Source organism: Phoxinus phoxinus (genome assembly GCF_949152265.1).
Source record: "Phoxinus phoxinus genome assembly, chromosome: 5".
Classification (NCBI taxonomy): domain Eukaryota; kingdom Metazoa; phylum Chordata; class Actinopteri; order Cypriniformes; family Leuciscidae; genus Phoxinus; species Phoxinus phoxinus.
This window is the reverse complement of record NC_136880.1, coordinates 25243096-25268163: the sequence shown is the minus strand read 5'-3', so window position 1 is coordinate 25268163 and position 25068 is coordinate 25243096. Positions and strand designations below refer to the sequence as shown.

At 39.3% G+C, this 25068-nt stretch overlaps 1 protein-coding gene across 1 annotated transcript in view; it reads right to left on the bottom strand.

The window, feature by feature from the left end:
* ppp2r3a (protein phosphatase 2, regulatory subunit B'', alpha) overlaps nucleotides 1–16191 on the bottom strand; it is a 76627-nt gene extending 60436 nt beyond the window's left edge. Inside the window, exons 1-2 of the mRNA XM_079612390.1 lie at nucleotides 16016–16191; nucleotides 2448–2511 (exon numbers count right to left, since the gene is read on the bottom strand). The gene's annotated coding sequence lies outside the window, so the exon portion shown is untranslated. The remainder of the gene's footprint in view (nucleotides 1–2447; nucleotides 2512–16015) is intronic.
* Between the last annotated feature and the right edge of the window lie 8877 nt (nucleotides 16192–25068).

The window sequence follows — 25068 nt, the reverse complement described above, 5'->3', positions numbered from 1 at the left end:
AATCATGTGCGATTCGAACCGTGGTGCCTGGTCTGCTCCTGATCAACTACAATCCCTACTTGACATCGCACCATCCTGCAATGTGACTATCGACGATGCACACATTGCGATATCAATGCTAAAACAATATATCGTGCAGCCCTACTAAGGTCATTCAACAAAAAATGTAGTCAAGCTAAAAATGTCAGAACTTTTAGTTAGTAATTTCCCGACAATGAATAAGACTCAAAAATAGTGAGGGCCGGTCAAATCTGGAGAAGCGGGTCAGTCTGCACTTGGCTGGCTAAGAGCATCTGGAGTTGGAGAATATATTTGTTCGGGGGTTGATTTAGGGAGAGGGGAAATGAAGCAGAGAATGACGTGCACTCTCGGTGCAGACTGCGATTTATTAGTCTGACGGCCCCCAATCACCCCCAACACCTCCGCTACATGTATAATCTTGATAAATAAAAAACATAAACAGAGGTAATAAATGCAATAATGTGGGAAAATTCTAAATAGTCAGACAAATTAATGGGCTTGTGTCATGTGTCATTTTCAAAGCAACAAAAATGATGCTAATTGGCCTTAGCAATGGTTACATAAAACCATTAAATGCAAAAACAATGTAGTCCGCCAACTATGTTTCAGGGAAAATGCTACCATTGCTATCCCACAAAACCCATGGGGCCACAGGGAGACGTGCCTTAGGCACATCACTGCGGGCTGCTCATACTCGACTCAATCACACATGACAGACATAGTCATAGTCTCCAACCACATGCTTATGTTTTCACTCAAGCTTCACAAACTCAATCCTTACATTGGGTTTACTCCCATCATGCATGATTGCACAATATATATATTACACAGAGCAGAGACCACGGGACTTACTTTTTTTTAAAAACACGGATTGAGACAGGTACATACAATATGTAATATCGGTGAAGTCTTTCATTAAAAGGAAAGTGTTGTCTTTCAGCTGGTACTATTTTCACATGATCCATGTTCTCAATATTTCAACAAAAGTATCCCTACCCAACAAGAAAGCAGTGTGATGAAAACAACTCCACATGTGGTTTATCAAAGCCGTTAGTCGTGATTTATGACAAATGGTTCACATTTAGCAATAAAATAATACCATTAAGACATTTCTTAGCTTGCAAAGGGATAAATTCTGTCATTATCTGACATTCAATGTCTTTTGATGAGACTCATTTGACCGGACAATAACCGATAATTATGGACATCCACCGAGAAAAAAAACAGTAATAGCAAAGAGCTAATATTTAGTATTTTTATATACTCTGAAGCAGGAACAGGCATCATAGACAAGAGCAGATGAAACAGAGAGTGTGACAAATCATAACAAATGTATAAATCAGTTAAAGCAGAATCTGCCTGATATTCCAGAATAAGAAAGCCAGTAAGAGGATCCCTTGGCTTAAATACTTGCTGACCACATAATGAAGATTCCACACATCAACTGACTCATGCTAAAAATGCTGAGGAAAGACATTTCTACTTTGAATCACACATCTTAAATATATAAAATAATAAAACATGTCAGCAAGCCTGAGGTCTGTCCTGTTCATTACAAAAAAAGACAACACAGTCTGTCTATACATCCGATGCCAATCTATCCATCTTTTTCTCTAACTCCATCCATATCGGTCTGTCTGTCTGTTCATCCATCTCATAGATGCATCATACATCCATCTATATCATTTTCAGAGGTTGTTTGCTGCAGACACATTAGTCAGAATTTTATTTAGTACTTTCTCTGGATATTTTCTTTTAAAGGGAACAACACTAAAAGGGAATGGTGACAGTATTTTCCCATAGAGAGAAATAATTCAAAGAATAAAATGCTGGGAGGTTTCCTGGGTCGGTCTTACCTCACTCCTTAAGAATGTCCCGTGAGACTGAGGCCAGATTGTGAGGTTGTTATACCGCCGCTGTAAGTGTGACTCATGTATGTTTCTGAGCAATGGTCTACATTAAAATGGACCACGCAGAGGTTTCTACAAAGCTGCCTTGATTTACAGGTTATGGCTGCAATTCAACGTCTTCGGAGAGTTTCTCTTTTCATCTGACTGGAATATGCTTCCCGGACCGAGAGCAGCAAGCTGTGTCATTACTGCCATGTTTCAGTTTACTCAATGGCATGTAAAAAGCCCCCTGTCAGAAATGTTACACTCACCAACTTACGGAAACAGAAAAAAAACGACAAATACTCGGTCCGAGCAGACACACAGGTGGTTGGTATGGTGCCTTTGGGGCTCAGTGGTGCAGAGGTAATAGCTACACTTTCTCTAGGCATTACGTTAGCAGAACACCAGTAAAATAAAAAAAATAAAAAAGTACCACACACTTCTGAGTTATATTAGGCAGGAAAACAAACAAGCACCATCTGTCAACAATCACATGGGTTTAGTTTTTAGCTACCTGCTCCTTGGATTCATTACCTGTTTTATTTTGAGTCCAGCTCTAGCACAGCTCTCGCAGTCCAGAGAGGATTCATACTCCTACCTGTGGAATAAAGAGCACACAACTGAATAAGTTCAACAAGTGTTTTTAATGTTTAACCCAACATTGACATTTTCACAAGATAAAAAAAAAGGCTTTTTTAAATGAAAGACAGACATACTGTGCACCACTTTCCCCTCCCCTGACTGTCTAGTCCATATTAGTCTAGTCCAATAATCAAATGGTACACTTAAAACCGTGTGAAGACTACTTTTCCCTTGAAAATGACTAATTCAACCCACAGTGCAGTGGTACATGACACCATGAAACAGCAGAGCACAAACCACTCTATTGCATTAAAGTCTTCAGTGAATCACTGAAACCAGTTTGCAATGTAATCACTGGACCAGAGATCTCCTTAGCCCAGAAAGATTCTAACATCATGGGAAAACGGTTTAAACACGTTCCAGTGTTAGCGTTCCTTTTGAAGGGGTGGTATAATGCCCTTTTCACAAGATGTAAAATAAGTCCTTGATGTCCCCAGTGTGTGTATGTGAAGTTTTTAGCTCAAAATACCCCACAGATATTTTATATATAGCATGTTAAAGTTGTCACTTTTTAAGGGTGAGCAAAAACGCACCGTTTGTGTCTGTCCCTTTAAATGCAAATGAGCTGCTGCTCCCGGCACAGAAGGCGGAGCTTCAAGAGCTTGTGTCCTTTTGCCTCACACAGACATGCACTGAACATTTCAAAAACGTTTAGCCTTTTATGTTCAAGCCGGAGTCAGACAAAGATGGAGTGACTCAAGAAGAAGTGACAACATGTACAATGCAACAGGACATTTCTGAATGGTTAGTTGATGAATTTATGTAGCTTGTTATGTGTAGTTATCTTCAAATCATTGATTAGCATATTCTGTCATAATAATCTATAAATCGTGTTACGGGGGCGGGGTTTATGTAAATTCTAGGGTTGGTGATGTCACTAACCCAGGAGGAATGTCGTGTAGTCCCTACCAGCTGTTTGTTGTAGTCCTTAAAAAGGAATTTCTTTAAAAGCAAATATCTCCTTTGCTCTGAACTTTGAGAATTGTAACTTTGCAGATGTTGTATGTTGTTTATGCTCAAACAGAAACATTACACACTAACTAAAGTTAGAAAAGCGAAATAATAATCAACCACCCCTTTAAATTTTTCAATCTGCCATCATTTCTTACTCAGCAAATATTGGGATTCCAAATGGCTATGTAATTAAAAAGCAATTTCAGATGCTATCTGCCGAAGAGTCGTAAATGTTGAGCAATGTTGAATTAGTTCAACTGCGGTTTTGACGTGACCAGTTCCATCATTACAGAGCTTCACTCGCTGTAACACTCCCTGTGACACTGAGGGGAAAATCACTTCACAAAATAATCATTACGACACACGTCATATGAAATCACAATTGCTGATTCATTCTTTCTGCTCACCCAGACAGGGTGGATGTGTTTATAAAAATAGTTTCAAAAAAGTAATCAGTGGCGTTTGGACGAACTCTCTCCATACTCCAGAACTCAACAGAGTGACATAAGCACTTGCTTATGCCACACTGATATATTTAGCTGTTTGCGTACACTGACTTCCCAAACTTAGCCAGTTTCAATAACATACGTATGCAGAAACCACAAAGGGCACAGCTCGCCCCCTGAATCAGTGCCACAAAAATGGGTGATTGAGTGGGTGCAAACTTCTGTGGACAATGATATATTTTTCTTGTCAGGGGCATAAATCCCAAAATGGGAAAGATTATTTTTCTTGGCCTTTGGTCCTTTGGTTTGTTTATCTCTGTTAACAGACTGACCAGATCTACATCTTTTCCTAGACATTTAACAAAACGAATTCAACAAGATTAAAATACTTTTGCTTTGTGGCATATGATAATTGAACAAATTTCACCACAATCTCTCAATTATGTCCAGTTAAGTAAAGACAAAAAATATACATGACAATGTTTATATATATATGTTTATTTAAATCTGCCTACATTTATGGCTGTAAAAGAAATTAAATCATATGCATTATAATTACTTTAACATTTTGCTCTTTTTTTTCACCTTACAGACATGAAAATTCAGGGGGGTTACATGTGCTTAATTGTCATGAAAACAATGTCAACACTGTGGTCTATTTTTAAGATCTGAAAATAGGCCAGATATTTTTAAGCAAAATATAATGTCTTTGATTTGAGGGTGAAATGTAATCCTGACATGTTTTTGACAGTTTTCACAAGATTCACCCAAATCTTTACTAAACGTTTCTGATAAACAATCTATATGAGCCGCTACTGAACTTGTAACCTCAGAGAGGTTAGGGCTATTTCAGGTCTGTATTTTTGGAAACCTTCAGATGAGCTCAGTGCTGACCTGACCTCAAGGTAAAGATGCAAATATAATACTTTCCCATTTTAAACACTGTGTGATAGGACCTAGTTTGGCAGATACGTGTGATATAATAGCTAACAGTAACACTAGCGGGGTGGAAACATGTCAAAACAAGGAAGAAAAGCAAATGCTGAAGCAAATGCAGAGGTTATTTTTCCTATGTCAAGCTTGACTCACACACAGGTCATCATAACATTTAGAGACTCACCTGTCATGTTTAATAATTACAACAAAAAAACGGATCATGAGTCCCAATCCTTTTTTACACCCTTCAAAACAAGCACTTACAGGAAAATTCATTTAGCCTACCGTCCTGAAAGAATGGTTTCAAAACAATTACAATTATTACAGCCATTAGTGACCCACCCAGGGAGGAACCATATGAGGACTGACTGTATCATTCATTTTAAAGACTGGGTGTGAATCAATAACAAGCTCTGCATATTTAGATGTCTGAAGTGAAATAAGCCCATTGGGTTTTGCAGCATCAAAGACAGAATGAGTCATATTTTGTATTGCAAATTTGTCGTTTTTGGAGTTTGACTGCAAAGTGTTTGTCCTCCTCTTTTTGACCAATGCATATACCCGAGAGGTTTCAATGATTTTTTTCCCATGACATTTCAAGTCGTTTGTGATTACTGGATAAGGATTTTTCCTTTTAGAGAGATTACTGGCCTGGGCTGTTTTCTATATGTGAGGTGCTGTCAATCTTTTGAATTAACATCCTTAAAAATACTATATTTTGATTACAACCAGAACAAGAGCAGAAATGTACATGACTTTAAATTTTACTATTTTCCCTATTTGTCAGGCCTGGAGAAAAAAAAAACTTAATTAATTTAAGAATTTCATTAAAAACAATTATCAGATTTATTTTCTTTAAAAAAGCAGAGATTCACAGCACAAAGGTTTTTCAAACTATATAGATCAAAATGTTGTGTCTCACATAAGAAAATAAAGAGTTTAGAACGACAAAGGAAAATTATGGAAAAAATTATATTATTTGTCTAAATGTCTAATACTGTCTGCTAAAAGGATAGAATAGGTTAGTCTTACACACTTAAAGGTTCTCTTTATCCTTTTACTTATTAAAAATGTAAGCTTCACATTTCAAACCAGTGAATACGGGTTCTCCATTACTTTGTTCTCTCCTCACATCCAAATCTCATCCTCAAATGTTCAGCCTAAAAGAATGTCTGTTGTTTCATGACGATTCTTTAGTGTAAGATGAAATGTGGAGCGAATACATACCTTGCCTTGACAAATGAATGCGACAGGCGCTTGATGTATTTACCAAAGGCTTTCCGACCAAAGCTCCACCTGGGAGGAATCTCCCAACATCTCTACCTGGCTCCCAATTGCTCCCTATATTCCCGTAGATGTGTTTCTATCTATTCATCTCTTCACATCAGCTCCTCCATTCTGCTCCAGTTAGGCCACACCTGTGATGGGGTGCAACATCTGTGCAATCAAACTTCCTCTACTCTTAACTACAGCATAAGCCTCCCGAAAATCCCTCCCTACTGTGCCAAAACAAGACCTTTAGGGAGAGAGTGGAGAAAGAGTGAAGGAGGGGTGTTTGGAAGAACATTACCGTCCATGCTCTCTGCTCGTTTTGCCCATCCAGCTGCAAGAGCAATTGTAGCCATGGAAACTACTTAAACGCAGCCTGAAGGAAGTGTGCCATTGTGTTTTAGTAATGCACCAGAATAAATAGGGTGAAAATAAGAACACAAGCAGCTAAATACTAATCAGGTTTGGCCACATGTAGCCCAAAGGTCTTTTGAATAATGCACATTTTGAATCATTTGCACAAAAGCCTTAGGATTTGATAGTGCAAGACATAAGGTAACATAAACAGAACACAGCCTTATGAAATTAGGCATGTTTAGCATAGTACTTTCCCCTCATTAGCAGCCCAGCATTGAGATTACAGTCATGTCGACATGTTGCAACCTTCGCTATGTTACAGTGTGTTCCTTAACCAGGAACCCACCCATAATCAGGGCGTTTTCCAAGAAACAATCATGAAGATCTTTCCAAAAAAGAAGCCTGAGCGCAAAGTTTGTTGCCTGCAGACAAACAAACGTCAGCTTTCTGCTCAATCGTCTCACAGTAATGAGGTAGTATTTTGCATTTACATTTCAAGAAAACACAGCATTGACTTTCACGGGAAACAAATCAGCATTCGACGGCAGTCCTCTAGGTATAGCTGATCCCTGATGAATTTTATAAATAGCTGTTCTGGGCAAAAATTTGGACCACCTCTTCCATATAAAGCTAGATGTTCATCTGAAAAATTTGCCACAAGGTCTTAAGCATAAAGTCTTTTATATATGCAAAATATACACACAAAAAAAAATCCAGCAGCCTAATTAGCATTCACAATTCCAATTGCAAAGACATTTGTAATGTTTTTAACCTGATTATTACTTTTCCATAACATTCCAGCTTGTGAGACCTGGAATCTCAGAGCAAGTCTACAAGCACTTATTATTTTTCTCATTTTACCTGTTGCTCTCCTATGCTCCACAGGGGTGTTATTACTGCTTGTACATGCACTGGAATTGTGCGTACCAGCCTGCAAGCCAGAACGGATAACAGCCACCCTGAGCTCCATCTCAACGCCCACGGACCACCTCAGAATGGCCTTAGTCTGAGAGCTTACATCCATTCTTATTCAGCAGCAATCAATAAACCACAACTGACTAGAAGCCATCATGGTATCAGACCCATCAGTGTCTGAGGGAGGTAGCGTTCATAAACAACAACAGCAGCCGACACGGCCCACATTTATGGAACGTGATGAACATTTTCATGCTGGTTTCCGTCCTCTCACTTTCCCCTAGGGACAAATCTGATTTATGATCTCGGTTTCCCCCCACAGAGCGATGGAGCCATTAGGGTGGAGAAAGAGCAAACGAATTCATGGAGAGCACTTTCCCACTGACATGATGAGGAGGGGCGACCGTTACGACCCCTGTCCATTCCACAGCTGTTGGAAGGCTCTAAACAACAACACTTTCACATGTCTTCCCCTCTTTCCAGGTGGGCCAATGACACTATGGGGATGATGTACAGAAAAAATTAAATCCCATATGATTTGAGAAATCCTAGGATTTGCTTCCAAAGTATTGTGGTCAACGAGGTGATAGAAAAGATCATATTCTGCAGAATGAGCAAGCAATCTCCCCGTTATTTATATTTTAGTACCGTTGTATTACTAACAATGTTTTTTTTTTTAATGGTGATATAGGTTTTCTTAATTTTTATTTCAGTTTTAGTTATTTTAGTATGTCGACTAAATGAATACAAATATAAAATAAGTTTCAGTTTTAGTATTTATTTTATTTCAAGTAAAAAAAATTTTTTAGTTAACTATAATAACCCTGCAATCTCACGCATGTGCTAAAAAGCTCAGTATCAACCGGTCATTGTGTTTTATTGTGGTTGCAACCATAAAGAAAATAAACAAGGAAATGGGGCTGCAACCCTCTGTTATTACTATTCCACATGCTTGCTGTTTACTTGGACTCACCCCAAAGCAGGTTTTTCCATAATATAAAAATAAAATAAAAACATTTAATGGCACTCTATCAGTTCTCAAAGTCATTGTAAAGTTCAAAAATCCCAAATTAGTATCTGAACCACAACAAGCTTGTGCCAGAGGAGAATGATTCCCACTGTTAGAGGCAACGCCTTCCATAAAACATTTAACACAGCCTTATGAATAAAAAACTATAAGGTTCTCTGCGATTCAAGTAGAGCAATAAGAGAGGCATGTAACTAAAGCCACACAATAGCTTTGTTCTTGTTCTCTTTCCATTTGCCCTCCTTCCTTTCTAATTTTCCTGTGGAACTCTTGGCAGCGCTCCTGGCACTGGAAGAATGTCTTTGCCTCCATGGCTGAGTGGAGCACACACAAGAGTGCAGTGTTATAGTGGCGGACAGTGATTGGCCGCTCGGCACACCGACATTTACTCATCCCGCTGCATTCCACACGCTACAGGCCTGCAATGACACCAGAGCTGCCCCGAGGAAACACATCCCGCTGTGAGCGTGAGGGAGCTCAGGCAATAGGCTCCGCTCCAGAAATGTGCATAATGTAGCGTTTATGAGAAAGACCTGTCGCTGGGAACCCTGTAAACACGCCACAAGGCCTTGTTTGGTATTGTTTTAGAACTAAACCAGGAGGACGATGAGATTCCTGTGAAAGTCATTGAAAGGAATACAATTTTCTGAGTTTCAAAGGATTTTGTCATTTGCATCAAACACGGGTTAGTGGCATGGCCTTGTGGAACTGGCCACCCAGCGCACTGTGCATCCTGATTGCAGCATGAGGGATAATTCAGCCCAGAAACTACACTGACAAAACAGTGATCGCCACTGTCTGATTGACCATCGAGTAAATCTGAGATAAGACAAATCCTGATTCCATTATGTCATAATCATCTATTGTGGTTGAGATTTTTTGTGCAAAGATGCATAATAGGTCCATTCTAAAATCTAGTGAGCTGCGTTCGACCAATGTCCTTTCAGAGATGGAACCTCATGAGTGACCAGTTTAGAAAACTCTGAATTGGCAGCAACTCTGTATGCCACACAAATTTCAGGGTTTCAGAAAGCCAGAAACAAACAACAAAAGTGCTAATATACACTCATGGTGTGCAGTAATACTACCTAAAGATCATGACCCTCCTAACCTTTACCTCGATACTGAAATCTCAAATGGACAGACAATTATTCATCTTTTATAAATCGTTAAAAAATATTGGAGTCCAGAGACTGTAGTGTACACACACACCATGAGTTTTTAAAAGCTTAGCTTAAATGTGCAATATGAATAAATAGTAGGCTACTCATTTTATGCAAAAAGGATAGAGTCCGATATTAACATATTGCTAAGGTAATAATGACCAACCTAAATGCATTCATTCAGGCCATGGGTATTTCCTAGCAGCTGCTAGCCATTGAGTGTACATCAGTTGTACACTTGTTATTGCGGTGCATTACGGGATTGAATAAGTGCACTCAATAAAGCCTTTGGTTGCGTTCGAAATTTGCAAACTCTCTAAATAGGTACATCTTTTTAATAAAGTAATTACTTTGCATTAAAAAAGTATGTTATAGTATGAAAGTGTGTAGTATGAATATAAGAACATACTACGTTCGTCATACTACAGTTGTCAATCAGTACTTTTACATGCACCCTCATAATGCGATTATACTGGGATTTATGAGACCTCATGTAAACGCAATACTTCGATCAAACTAATACGATTAAGCTCATAATCATACTAACCATATTCGCATTAAACTATATGGCATTTAAAGGGCACCTATTATGACATTTAAAATGTTCCTAATGTTGTTTTGGGAGTCCCCAACAACAGTTTTACATGCATGCAATGACAAAAAAACACTTTAGTTGTCGTATAATATGCATTTATTTTTACCTGATTTGCTCACCGACTCCCAAATGAATCGTTCAACGACTCATTTTTCCAAACCCCGCCTTTGCGCGACGCTAATCGTTGATTGGTCAGATGACCCAGCAGTGTTTACAGAGATAATACTTATTGTTTAACACGGAGTACAATGATGCTTTTATCAATTAAATCGTGTTATAATAATGATTATAGTCCACTGCTTTGTAGTTTGTAGTAAAAAACTAAAAATAAGATAAAGAATTTAATGTTATGTTAGCTAGCATAGCCCAGAGTTCATATTGTAAAAGCACAATCAGTCTTTGTTTGCGTTAGCCCGATGCATAAACATAACGTTTTTACACAAAAAAAAAAAAAAAAAAAAATGCAGTTATGTTACTACGAGGTATTAATCTATTCTATAAGACAACTCCGAAAACAACGACAAACACTTCACATATTTCAATACAATTGTCATTGAAGACCTAGAAGCTAAACGGTGCTTACACAACAGACAAAATAATTATTAAGCATGCTACATAAAACATAAAAGCAACAATTATTAATAACACTTACATGAGTTGTGATACGGAGGAGGAAGCTGATGCAAATACACTTGGAACTGAACCTTCCTTCAATATCAGCCAGCTCGCGAATCCAAGTTTGATTGCATTTAAGTTGGTAAAGCAATTGTCTTCAAAATGGCGCGAACAAAGCACAAGGCTCGGACTATACTTCTGTGGTATAGTTGTATATATGAATTGTAGCCACTTAGTCTTCAAATGCTGACTTCACTTGAGCCGCACTTCAGAACACAGCGTCTCGTCGCCATGAAGTTTTCAAGTTTTCCCTGGCCTTGGAGCGCAATAAGTGGGCGTATCGTATTCAAATAACTTGACAAGTTGACGTCATCTAGTCAGAGAAAAAGCTTCGGTCTTCTAACGATTTATAAAAATGACTCGGAGTCGACTCTTACTTTTGAAAGACAATAACTTTATATACGGTGCACTTTGCAGGATGTTTTTGTTCACTTAGATCTATGTTACACACTACATGAAAGGTAAATTTCAAAATTCCATAATAGGTGCCCTTTAAATGCAACAAACAGGCATGTAAAATCTTAATCGCATTATTACCACTATTACCAAAGTGCGCATGTGCGCAGACGTACACACACACATGCCGCGTGTTGTTCACACAACTTCACAAATGAACTCAATGACATTATTCTGAAGTTTTCTCCTCTTTAAATCTCAACACAACTCGCTGCGCAGACTCTGCTCCGTATATCTTCATCCACGGCACGAAAAATACGACGGCAGAGTAGTTAAACCCAGCATTGCGATGTTCATCACGCCGCCGAATAATATCCAGTACATCCATAAAAATGTATTTTGAATTTGATGTGAGAAATAGAAGGTCATCTGGGTACTTTTTACCTACTGTTTATGAATACTGTGCCACATACCTGCTATATAGTATGAAACGCAGCCTTAGATGTATTCTTTGCTCAGCTTGCCTCAGTGATCTTAATGAAAGATGCATGCAATGCTGCCTTAAAATTTGGTCAAAAGTTATTTAAGGAGGCCTACTTTTGGCACTGCTTCAGCGTCAGGTGTGCTTCCATTATGCCTTGGTTTTGCAGCAGAGCTAAAATAATTAGATATGTCAGCAACTTACTAAACCAGCCAAAATGTTCCCAAGAGAAAGGAGCTTAGCCTTGTACTGATTTGTACATAACAGTAATCAAGCTAGTAATCTAGACAGACTGTCATTAGTCATAAAATTCTGCAGCACCAGATAGATGTCCATCATTCACCAGCTCAGATTATATCTATTACAGGTCATGAAAGCCTTCTCTCAGTATGACAGACTCACCTCCTCATTAGCTGTATTTAAACCTGAGGCACGTGCTTTTGCATTTCAGGTTCTTCATGCCTCATGAGCATCCTGAATTACCTCAAAAGGATCATCTGAATCACAGGAAAACCGCTCTCCGCTTATAGATGTTCGCTGTGTTAGAACAGATAGGCAGTTACTATGGCAATGCCGGAGTTTTAAAATAAGTTGCAGAGAGCAGTTTTCAGATTTTTCCCTCACCTGCGATTTGAATGCTTACAGTGAAACTGCACTCACACTTTCCAAACCACTTCTGATTGAATAGATAAGGCCTGATATGAGTTATGAGCGGGAGTTTCCACATCCTGCAAAAGCAGCTGAGGAATCCTGGTGTGCCAAAAATCTTAAGTGAGCACATTCTAAATAAAAAAGGGCCATAAATAATTAATAGATCATATTGTTGTAACACAGCTTGAGACTAATACCATTGCAAGAGTGCAGGCCCCACAAAAAACACTAAATGGACTGTGAAATGTTGTGTTTATGTCTGTATTCTGTGGTTACTATCAGGAGTTACTTTACTGGTATCACACAATGTGTGTAATACATGATTCATTGATGATCACACTGAACTGTGCATTTTCTCAAGCAGGCCTTTCAGCCTCCCTTGCAGAGGCCGAAATGATGGAAAAAATCCAATCTAAACACTCTGCCCTCTGCCCAACCAGTACACAAACTTAACCAGCATTTTTCTCTCTTCTGCATGGCGCCACATGCATCTGTGAAAAGACACAAGTCTATAAAGAACTGTGGGAAAAGGACCTTGACCCTCCGAAACACTCCTTTTACACCAGGGAATACATTTCCCAAATCCCCGTCTGCCACATTCTACCTACATTCCACACTACGAATTGCCAGATCTCAACAGAAACTGCAATAATGTTAGAGCTTTTCTAAGATCTGTTGTTATGGTTTCTGAAAGATTTTGATCATAACCCCACAATTCCACCGGGCATCATCAGAAAGCTGTCACATCTTATTCCGCAAGCCTCAGATCTCCAATAGCAGCGAGTTCGAGCCGCTAGTTTTATTCAGGGCACAGCTCAGTGTTTTGTCTGTGCTGTATGGAAATAACAGCAAAAGGAGCAGGGCCTCACACAGCAAGAGCTTTTTTTGCATCTAAATTGAACTATATTCAGAATCAGGAGCCTCCTTGGGAAGCTGTCCCCCAAAGGAACACTTGTTTTCTGAATAATATGTCTAATGGCTGTGGCATGGAGAATCTTGCGCTCTGAATGGAAGTAAACACGTGAAGGAGGCAAATGTAGAGTCTTGATAGAGACTTGACTATTTGCCTGAGGGTTTTCTTAATGCAGCACTTGAGATTGTGGCCGGTATCGACATAAACCTTCCAGAGGTGATCCATTTTAATCAGCATAGACAACGCACATTCAATGAGGGGTTTATGCTGAGAGAAGCTCACAGAAGGGACAAACCTGACACGGTGTCTTTCACTGACGCAAACATGCTGCTTACCAAGCCATTTTGGTTTATAAACACAAGCTGTGTTGTAATCCTAACATGTCATTATAGATGTCATGCTCAGAATGGAGAGAGAGCGTTTGGGGAAAATAATGAATGAGCAATACATGTCACCTGTTAACGCTGGAAAAATAACTCAAACAATGCATCTAAATATTATCTCATCCAAATATTGCTATTGTTTGGAGAAGCACAAATTAAAAACATCAAAAACAGACATGCAATCACCGTCCAATTATTTTGTTCACTGTTGTTTCTTTGATACTCTCTTTATGTGGTAAGAGCGAACAGACTAAGGCCCTGCTGCTGGAAAAAGCGGTTAAGTTTGAGGGGTTCATGAGATGGTCAGTGCTGTCTGCTCGTCCTGAGGATCTTCCAGGTGTGGCCCTCCATGAAAGTCACTCAAGTCCAGCTGTCATTTCATGTCCTACATGATGGGACAACCATTAACATCTACAGCATGCAAGTGTATAGTAGAGTTCTCCTTCGGTGACTGTTAACTTGCATGGCACACTGTGATCAAAGCTGTAGACATACAAAAAGACCTTCATAGATCGAACAGTCCTGACCTCCCTCTACTTTAAAATGTTATCTAATTTGAGCTCTTGAGTGCATAGCATACATGCGAGTAGAAATAGACTGTTCGGCCCTGTAGAAATTACGAGGTTTTGCTTTACTAAAAACAAGAATGAGAGGAAGTGGATTGACTATGCAAGCAACATAATTGCATGCCTTGAAAATTGCTATGTTCAAGCCTTTGTGAGTGTGTGCAATTCTGCATGCATGCACTGCAAAAGACCACTGACTAAAATATCTAAAACATATATAACATACATAATACATAATGTATATATATATATATATAGCCTATACACATACATACATACACGCACTGCTTCACATTGCATTTGTCTATATACGAGCAGCCTTGTGGGCCAGAGGACAGACCTCTGTGCAAGACACAAGACCACACACATGTACTGTAGGAGGTGCCCAAAAAAGCCTCATTGTAGGGGTCAGTGGTTCAGCTGTGGCCTTCATGTGGAGTTTAATGAGCTTCGCTCAATAGCGAACAGAGGCGGGATGGGGTACAATGGGAAGAGCAGCAAACCACAGCTGACCAAAACCTCACCAATGCACATCACAGTGACTCATTGGCAGCCAACCAGGCCCGTGCAGTCTCGAAGCGGCTGGATGTGTGGAGACTGAGGAATCGAATCAGGTGCCAAAATGACTTCACTCTCGGGATGTCAGTAAGGAAGCATATTTTCTGCATATTGTGCCGCTGAATAACTCAATCTTGTGAGTGAGGGGAAAATATTGTGTTAGGACAACAGGCTGTGATTGACCCAGGACGATCAATTCCGGCACTTAGGAAGTGATTAATGCAAGGGAGCGCATAGCTGTGATCCAGAGCTATTTTGGGCTAATTAGAGAGGAAACGATCCTGAGACTGCCCAGCCGTCTCAGTATCTGTCAAGTTATCAGGCTAGTGACAAAGAACAGAGCACAGCTCAAGGTTGCACTCGAGCAGGACAGGCATGCATTTAGTGCAGGCGGGATGCCCAATTACACCCACAGCAGAGAGACCCCACCGGGATATTTATAAAGACAGCATGACAGAGATCTGATCTTTCCAAGATGCACAGGGAAAAAAAGTAGGCTACTGTGCCAGTTCCTACTGCTCAAGAACGAGTTAAACACCACCTCAGCCAAACTAAGCATTTAAGTCTGAACAGTCTGAAAGCAAAAACAAAAACGTACCCACCTAGCAACAGCAAACAATGAATTGTATTCAATTTATTATGTGTTCAATTGTATTCAATTTATGTAGCGTGGGGAAGAAAGGAATGCAACATATTCAGCTTAGTTCTACATCTTCTAACTCTAAGAAATGCAATAAGGAGGAGAAATATTCGCTCTTTCTGGTAAATTATTAACACATTAGTTAAGTGAAAGTGACAGACATTACATAAGACTAAGTGAACCTGCAATCAACTAATTTAATGTGTCAGTTGAATACAAACAAAAGCAGGCGTGTACAGCAGTCAGTTTACAGCGCGCGTGAGTTTGATACTCAGCCGATGCGGTAAAATCACTACACGATCACAACACATGTATGAAACTCAAAACACTATGCGATATCATCTCAAAAACAGCCTACCGTGACTTTCCTCAACGCCCAACTTCGATAATAAAGTCTATTTGAACTTCAGTCCTTCCCTTGAAGTCACGGAGACGTTTTATTTGACAACCACGCATACTGTAGCCTAACTTCTACTTAAATGCACAGGATAAGTATCGGGAGCGGTAAGCACTCGATATATCAACAAACACCTACCGTTTCGCTCCGGGTTAAGGCTTGTCATCTGGGGTTTTAGGACAGTCCGATATCCAAAGAGATAGTTTCATGACTAGCGTGTCAACACACGGTTTCGTGGAGTAACAGCGTTCCGCCTTGCCGTTCAGACTCGGCGTGCTGACAGCAGCCAGTGCAGAATGAGCAGAGCTACAGCGCGCGCGGACAGGGCAGTTCCTCGCAGACACACTGGGGCGGGAATATATAAACGGTGACACTATAAACGCTTACCAAAAACAGGTTACCTAGGACGCAGATAGCGGACGCTACACAGACAGACCGATAGAACGATAAATAGAACGATGGCTATTATTATAATATTTTAAAGAAAGAACCTGACAGAATTTTAAAACAAAACTACCTATTTTATAAGGTTTCACAGATGTGTGCTTACATTATAGGCCTATAGCGTATTTTCGAAAATATATCAGTCAAGTCAAAGTCATATAGGCCTATGGTTACAGTAGGCTACCGGTAGCCTATGTCAATAGTGTATTTCCTGTCTGACTGTAGTGACAGAGATGGAGGTGAATGTCATAGTTTGAAATAGTTTTAGTCAATTCATTTATAGGCATAAATGCTAAATTTATCAATATTGCTAATACATGTTTGATAACACACTTTTTTAATAATCAGATTTCAAATGTAATAAAATTAAATAATTGTTAAATTATCTGAATACATAATAAACTGTATAGCATAAACATACCTCGTCTGCAGAATCCAGGTGAGATTGCTTGATCTGAATAGATTTCCTCAGTGCACTTAAATTCTGCATTCTGAAAATAATTCAAACAGATGGCTGAAGAGCAAGAAGCAATGCAATAGCCTATGTAAATGTCTTGTGAAGCTTATTCAGTATTTAAATGTGCATTATATTTAAAAATGTTAACATTAAGACTTAGTATACAACTGAAAAGGAATTTGAAACACAGTATGGGGGAATCCTTTGATTTACTTGAACTTTGTGTCACAGGAGCTGTTGGTGTGATGAACACATGTAGGAGAAAGTATTTATTTATGATTCACATATCTTAAAAGACTAATGCCCATTCAGTAACTCATTATGTATTTGGCACAAATACACATGAAGGGAAGGAACCTCTCAGAAGTGTTTTACATTCACATTGTTGTCTAGTTGGGATCTATTGCATTCCAAATCTTACCGACGGATTCCAGCTCTAGACTGAAAAGATACAGATAAATATAGAGTTATATATTGACAGTTGTTTCTGTGCAGAGGTAAGAAATAATTGCTAAAACTGTCACTGCCATGACTCACCAATCATGCTGCATGTAAAAGATATTATAGGGTTTGCCTGTAATTCATCACAAACTCTTTGACCGCTTGCTGTAAATTCTTTGACCGTTTTCATAAAGTATGAATTCAATCTATTGAAGAGGATCTAAGCTCAGCTTAGCTGCTTAGCTGTGAAGTTTTAATGAAACACAGAAGATTAAACCACTTTACTAATGAGGAAGACACACTTATGCAACTACACACTTATGGTTATCTCTGTGTCCCCTGGCTGTCTTTTCTCGTCTCTCCAGAGTCCAGACAGATGACAAAGAGCGTTCAGTGTACAGGCACCTGACAAGGTGAGCAGGTCTATTTAAAGCTAATGGGCCTGTTAAGTTCAGCTGAGTCTGCTCAGCCTTCAGGCATCAGTTACCGGAGAAGACATTTTAGAGGAGAGCATGGGGGGTTTTGGTTCCAGTCATGCCTGAAATTCTATGGTCCATGGTCTTGATGAAGGTAGAGACCCCTCATCTTTCAGCACCTACCCTTCTCAGTCTTCAACTGTCACATAGTCACTACCAGCCGAATTTCTCACCCCAGGCCCACACTAACCTAAAAGCTACCTCCAAGCAAGAGCTTCTACATACAGCTTCACTACACATCATAGACTAAGTAAATGTGACTATGTCATGACCCTCAGAGACAGCTAGACAGGGACTCATTTGTCTTAAGGGATGAATGGGGCAGGAATCCAGTGTGTCTATTTCGGAAACACTCGGATGAACAACGATACATCCCAAAAACAGGTCACCGCAAAGAGATTAGCTTTTAAAGTCCCAAGCTTTTTAAAGTCTTTGAGACAAATGCTGTCAGATGCAACTTAGAAGATAAAGAAAAGAATCAATAGGAGAAAATGCATTTTGAAGTGTAATTTGGGAAAATACATTTAAAAACTGCAATATTTTATGACTCCAGCGAAAGGATAAAAAACATATGAAATGTGTATTCATCCCCTCTTCATTGTGGGGCAAGACCATTTTTGGTGTATAACAGTAATAGCACAATCTTTAGCCAGTAAAGTGCATATATAATTGTTGCATTATGCTATATTTCAAAGCTTGTTAAACAGCACTGTCTGCCTCCCAAATAGATTTCGTTCCACAGTCTGTTCCTGAGGAAAGCCATTTCTAAACGCAATATACTGATTCTTATGTATGTTTTCTTGGCTCTTTCTATATATAACTAGCAAACAAATTCCTAAAAGGTATTCTAACTTTTTGAACCCCAACCAAAAATACATTAGGTTTCCTGCTATATGTCAAACCACAGACACAATGTTTAGCCATTTAAGAATTGAGTCCAATGCACACTCCTGGATTTGATTGCTTACACTGTGCTGTGCCAATATGTTCAAGTCAATGTTTCATCAAGATTTGATATATTACATTATATATTCAGAAAATATTCCCCAAGACAGACTTTCGATAATAAAATAACAGTCATACAAATCATACTTGGCGTTCCTCTGAAATAAATCAGATACATTTAGAATGTTTGTAATATACCGTATATCAGACTACAAAAACAAGTCATAGATTTCCCTTGAATCCATATGGCAAGCAAATGAAATAACAGAATGTTTAAAGAAAAGCTGAGCTCATTGGAAAAGGTTTCCTCTCAGTATGAAAGCAGAAAGTCGAGCCACAAGGTCAGCCCCTCACCCAAAATCAACATTTGCAGCAGGGGACATGAGAATCCTGGAGCCTTTTGACTCTGAGAACACCATTCGAATGACACTTATAAGACATTTTGCATTGCATTTGTTTGTTTAGCAGGTGCTTTTATCTAAATAAGAATAACACAAGCAGGAGCCATTTTTGCCCCGAAAAGCACTTTTTTTTAGATTGCATTGGATTTCTTCTGGTGAAGTTAGGAGTTATTTCCGCCACTGATTTTAATTAGAAATAGCATGAATGGACGCTGTAACATGTAAGCAGGGACGAGGCAGAGTGAGAATCCAAATGTGAGCACAAGTTTATTTGAAAAAACACAAACAGAGATAATCCCATCCCAGTGACAAGAGTAAAATCCAAAAATGTAAACAACTTGGAACATGCATTGAACAACAACCGGCAAACAACAACTGAAGCACAAGAGGTTAAAATAAACAGGTTAACAAGGGGCTGAAGAGGGACAGGTGTTGGTGATTTAATGTCATGGGAACTAATGAGGGCAACTATGGCAACAAAAGTTACAAGGTAAAACAGGAACTAAACACAGGAAGTGAACACAGAAACAATATGAACTGAGAATACACTTCAACATAAAAGTCCTTACAAAACACAAGACAGCATTTACTCACACCGGCTGAAAAACTGCATGGATTCATTTGTCCTCTATACAAATGTATACCCACATTCCCATTGACTATTTGTTTTCCTGGGACTGTCCTTCTGTCCTAGATCTGCTCACTGAATTACTCTGGCCCCACAGCTGAGTTTAGTCACAGCTGTCTGTGCTCTGCGTCTACAGTCAGCCTACAGCTGGAACGGAACATCAACAAAGGGAGGGGAATATATATCAGAATTGGCCGGGCCACAGAGAGGAGCAAAACCACCATCAGGATTCAATTAAATCCCAGAGGGGCCGGTGGGAAAGAGAGTGGAGAAAGACAGAGGAGTCAGCTGCTGAGATGGAAAGGAAGTAAAGAGCTCTTTCACTCAGGAAGAGGACTAAATGTCAAGAATCTGGTGCGCTGCCCGTTCTTCATTGTTCACTACGGGAGATGGTCAAAGTCAGGCCACTGGGCTGCTGTTGCCTACTGGCAACCGAAACACACTACTCATTGTGCTTCCATGTCAGGGGTCAGCACTGAGGCATGAAGGCCTCCACATCAGAGAGCTGGACCCCAGCCATGAAAGATGACCCCGCTGCTCTGCCTCAAAGCTATATGAGTAAAATGTGCTGCGATCCACACAGAAGGACTCTAATGAACATGAGTTTTCTTCTCATGGACTGTTAATGAGCACAGATTTGTGGTTACACTCTTACGCTCCTAGTCAATGGTGTAAAACAACTTCTCTGGTCACTAGAAGTCAGGTGAGGGAGGATTTAAAATTCATGCCCTGAAGAAGCGCAATTAAGGCAGTTGTTATGATTGTTCCAGTATATCAAGTGTAAATAATGAATAAAAACAACCAAAGAAGATAAGCTGAGCTGATGCAGTGGAATGGCAGGGCAGGGGGTGCCAAGAAAAAATGCTGCTTGTTTAGACTAGGTTTGTAGTTGTCAGAAGGCATGTTATAATAAGTGTTTACTGTAAGTGTTGCCAAACTCTCCAGAGCCAGAGCAAACTTCACACTCAGAATGACAGCTTTACATGTGGCATTCACCCCATGCTCATACAGCAGTGAACATTATAAATGCATGGATTTTATTAGACCGAGTGAAAATCTTGTAGAGTCTCTGGTAGGTAATGCAGACACCTTATCTTAATGAAGAGACGGGATGGATGGGTGTTGGTTTAACTTAAAGTAGTACCTTGTTGCCTTCAGATTTTGAGTTCATTGAAATTAAAAAATGTGTAAATACGGCATTGAGGAAATTCATAGAAGGTTTGTAGTACACATCATTCTGTCTGAGCCAAGAATAACAGTCACTTAATCCTGCTGGATACAGAATAACTTATTAAGTGTCTGCTTTAGTTGTCTGCAGGATGACAGCGGCCTGTATTTCCAGCTGCTGAGTCCAGAAACTACAGTCCTAAACAAAGACTCTTGATCCAATGCCTTGGTGGCCCTGAAAGCCACAGCCACATTGAGCCCCGGTAGACAAACCAAAAACTAAGAGACACACACAATTTTTTCCATATGAAAACTGCTGTTGAGTGATGTAGCAGTGTTTGAATTTCAGTAGCTCCCTCTCACATTACCACAGTCTGGCTTTGAGTGTCATTAATAAAACGTTGACATTAATTCATACATTTTTTCCCCAACCTCTGTCATGACAGTATCAGTGTTATTAAGTACACTGGAAAGTCTGGGCTCATTGGAGGGTCGTAGTCATGAGGTAGGCAGCATATACTTGCACAACATGCTTCAGAACTGTCTGCAAATCCCAAGTATAAAAAGCTGATGATCCGAAGTGTTAACATGCAGCTGAAATAGAATGCGCTACTGTCGAGACTAATGGCACCAATGCAGCTGGACGCGAAATGGCACAGGGTGATGTGTTCGTTCTGTCATGCTGATGCAGTTCCAGTTTTGGTATGAAAGGCCCCTTAGCTGAGCACAGACATTCTTTCTGTGACTACAGTTTTCATTATTTGACCTTTTTAAAATGACATTTATGTAATATGTAATTGCTCTGGCATTTTGAGAACTATATACAGAATCGTGAACTGAAAATAACAATCATATCTCAAAATATAAGGGTCCATAATATGTTCAAAAATAGCATCAACAACTAAAGCACATATCAGCACTAGCTGTCTACACTCTTGTCAGTTTCACACCTTTGCCTTGTTTGACTGATGGCTTTTCTGCGTAAGCTTATGAAGTATTTTCTCTTTTTACAAATGAACTGAAAAGGAGCCTTGTTTCAGGAAGTGGGTTATATGACATCCCAGCATGACTCCTTTTGGTTTACCTAAAATGGCCTCGGGCTGCTATTCTGTTCAGAAACTAATGACCACAGACAGACATTCAAAACTCTTTAAAATACTTCTTTGAAATAAAGTGCATTGCGACCGAACTATAGACTAGAGTGCAAACTCATAAATCTCATGGTTTTGGGCTGCTGCTCTATAGAGCATGGCTGGCAACTCAGACAATGCTTCAGCCAACAAACCTCAAAGGGATCATTTACAACTGATGAATCACATCTCCCTGTATTTCTGTGAGCCATTAAATAAGCGGCAAACTAAATAAATCCCATGAGACAGTCAATAAAGCGTGGAAATAGCAATACAAAGAAAGTTTTCTCAGAGTAAACAGTGACAGCAAGAATGTCAGAAAACACAGATTGCTATTATTTTAGCTTGCTGCTTGTTTCAAGATACTTGAGTGGGCCTTTAACTTTTGTCGCTATAATACTAATAATAACGTATACATATATACTGTATGAAAAGATAAGAAAAAAATTAAGAACTTTATTCTCTTAATCTTTTATCTAATCTTTTATTTTTTGATTGATAAACTTCCAGCTATTTCATCTGAGGCACCCTTTGGACTGTGTATATTTAAAGTCAATCAAGTCAAGTGACCTTTATTTATATATCGTTTTATACAAAACAGATTGTTGAAAACTTCAACATATCTAATTATGCCTGAAGCAGCAAAACACAAGACAATCGTGTTCAGTTCAGTTCGTGTCAGTTCAGTGTTGATCCGATTCAGTTCAATGTGTTCATCAGTTATGAAATGAGTTATTTTCGGTTCTATTCAACAAAAGTGTCGTTATTCAGCAAATGTTAGTTCAGTGTTGATTCAATTGAATTCAATACCAGTGACGATGTTGCAAACTTATGAAACAAAGTTAGCTATAAAGCAGCTATGTGGAAGACAGCAGTGTCCTCGTCTAGCTCAATTCAGTTTAAGTTTTGTTCTCATCCAATACTGTCAGTGCAGTCACATCGATAGTATTAAGTGTCTTTTAAACATTCCATTGAAAACATGCATGAAACCCTAAAGAAAGTGAGATATAAAGCGAACAAGAGAGAATGACCATGGGCAAAGAAAAAGCAGAAGCAATAAAAGGGAAAGCGAGCAGTGCTAGCGGTTGTCGGCTGAAGGAAGGCTGCGACGTTCTCTCGTCTGTTGATGAATGTCTGCAGTGATGTGTGTGAGGCTCTGAGCCAGGCTGCTTCTTGCTCCAGCATCCATAAATACTGTGCCTGTTCAGTCCTCAGCCACCACCAGCGTCACCATTCTGCCTAGAAAACACAGCATATGACCACACTCTTCCCTCTCCTTGCATCACTCCTCTCCCCTCCAGAAGAGTGAGGCCCCGGTACAATGGAATTATTGTCATGTGTGTCTCACAGGAGGTTCAAAGTGAGGGCTAGTGCTGCTATTATGATCCTAGGGGCAAACTGGAAATGAGGTGTCTTAAGGGATCACAGTACCTGACTTTTGAAGCATCAACAGTGGGGAACAAACCATAACCGCTCCCGGCTGGTGGTCCATTTCTCGAACAATCTGATTTTTATCAGCCCACACTATCATTACCATCAGCTTCCACTATCACTGTCCTCTCCCTCTAATATCACTCTTATCTCTCGACTCTATCGCTCTGATCCCGCTTCGGAGATAACAACAATAGCAGAGAAAGAACTGCTCCAATCCTGTCAGAACCTGCGACAGCCATTCATTTTATACACAACACGACTGTCAAGATGTTTCTAATAGCGATAACTGGCACATCATTCTAATGCAAATCAGTTACAGTGTGCCGTTCGTGAAATGTCTAACCCCATATAGTTCATTTTTGGACGGAGCGTTTCATCGATATGTCATGTTTAACAAGAAGACATCAAAAACAGCTTTGAAGTAAAAGATCTTCTCTGTAGTACACTGTATCTTCTTCCATCAGGCCTTTGATTACATGTAGATCTGGAGCGGAATAAGGGCAGCTTGCCGAGGGGAGTGTCAGTGTGGAATTTGCAGGAATCTGATCTGGATGACTGTATAAGCGTACCTTCACTTCCATGAAACAATCCTTTGTGCGCAACTCTTCCAACTGTGGCACCGCCTGGCACAGGCCCAAGTGCAAGGGAGGGCATTGTGGACCCTCCTCATGTCCTGTCACTTAACCCTCCCTGACTTTGACAAACCAGACTCTCATGTCAGAAATGTTATGTTTTAACAACCTTGCTAACTTACACAGAGTCTAATACAAGTCCCCTTCAAAGAAATAAAAAATGGACACTGTAAATAATGTACACATTCAGTAGCCTATACATGCGTCACGATGCGTGTGCGTAAGACATTTTGACGACAGCTGCAAGTTGTAACTCTTCTCGTGTTGATTTCGGAGACAGGAATGTCAGCTGCACACCTCTTTATTTGCTGGAGATGAAAAATCAAAGCAAATCATGTGTGTGTTTTCTCTACTGCTGATGTAGTAGAGATGGTGTAAACACCTTCTCTGGTAAAATGAAAGCAGATGTGCACAGGAGAGCTTCTGTAATGTGTACAATGCGATGTTTCCTTGGGATTACATAAGAAGAAAGAATATATTCTGCAAAAAAAAGCTGCAGAACTTTCAGATGGAATTGTGAAACCCATGGTAGAAAAAACAAAAACAAAGCCCACAATGACATTTGAGGAAAGCCATTTATTAAGTTCACCTGACTGCAGTGGTAAAAAAAAAAAAGTATTCGAGACATAAAAACATACAAAAAACTCTTCTATGTCATCCCAAACCAGAATGACTTTTGTGAAACAGAATATTTATATTTTTTAAATGTCAGTTTTTTTCCATAAAGTGAAAGTCAGAGGGGTCTCATGTTGATTTGGACCCATTGACTCATTATAGATAAAAAACAGTTCTTCAAAATAAACTTTCTTTAAAATGAAGGCGAACTTGTCGAAAGATACTAAATCATAATTAAGAGATAAAAAGTCAAAGTATCGAGATAGAATTGTTATAATTACAAAAAAACAGTGTTTCATAAAAAGTAATGACAAAAAGTATACAGAAATTGATATAGTAAGTCATGTTAAAAACTCAAAATTATGACATAAAAATGTGAAATTATGAAATAAAATATATTATATATTTCATATAATATATA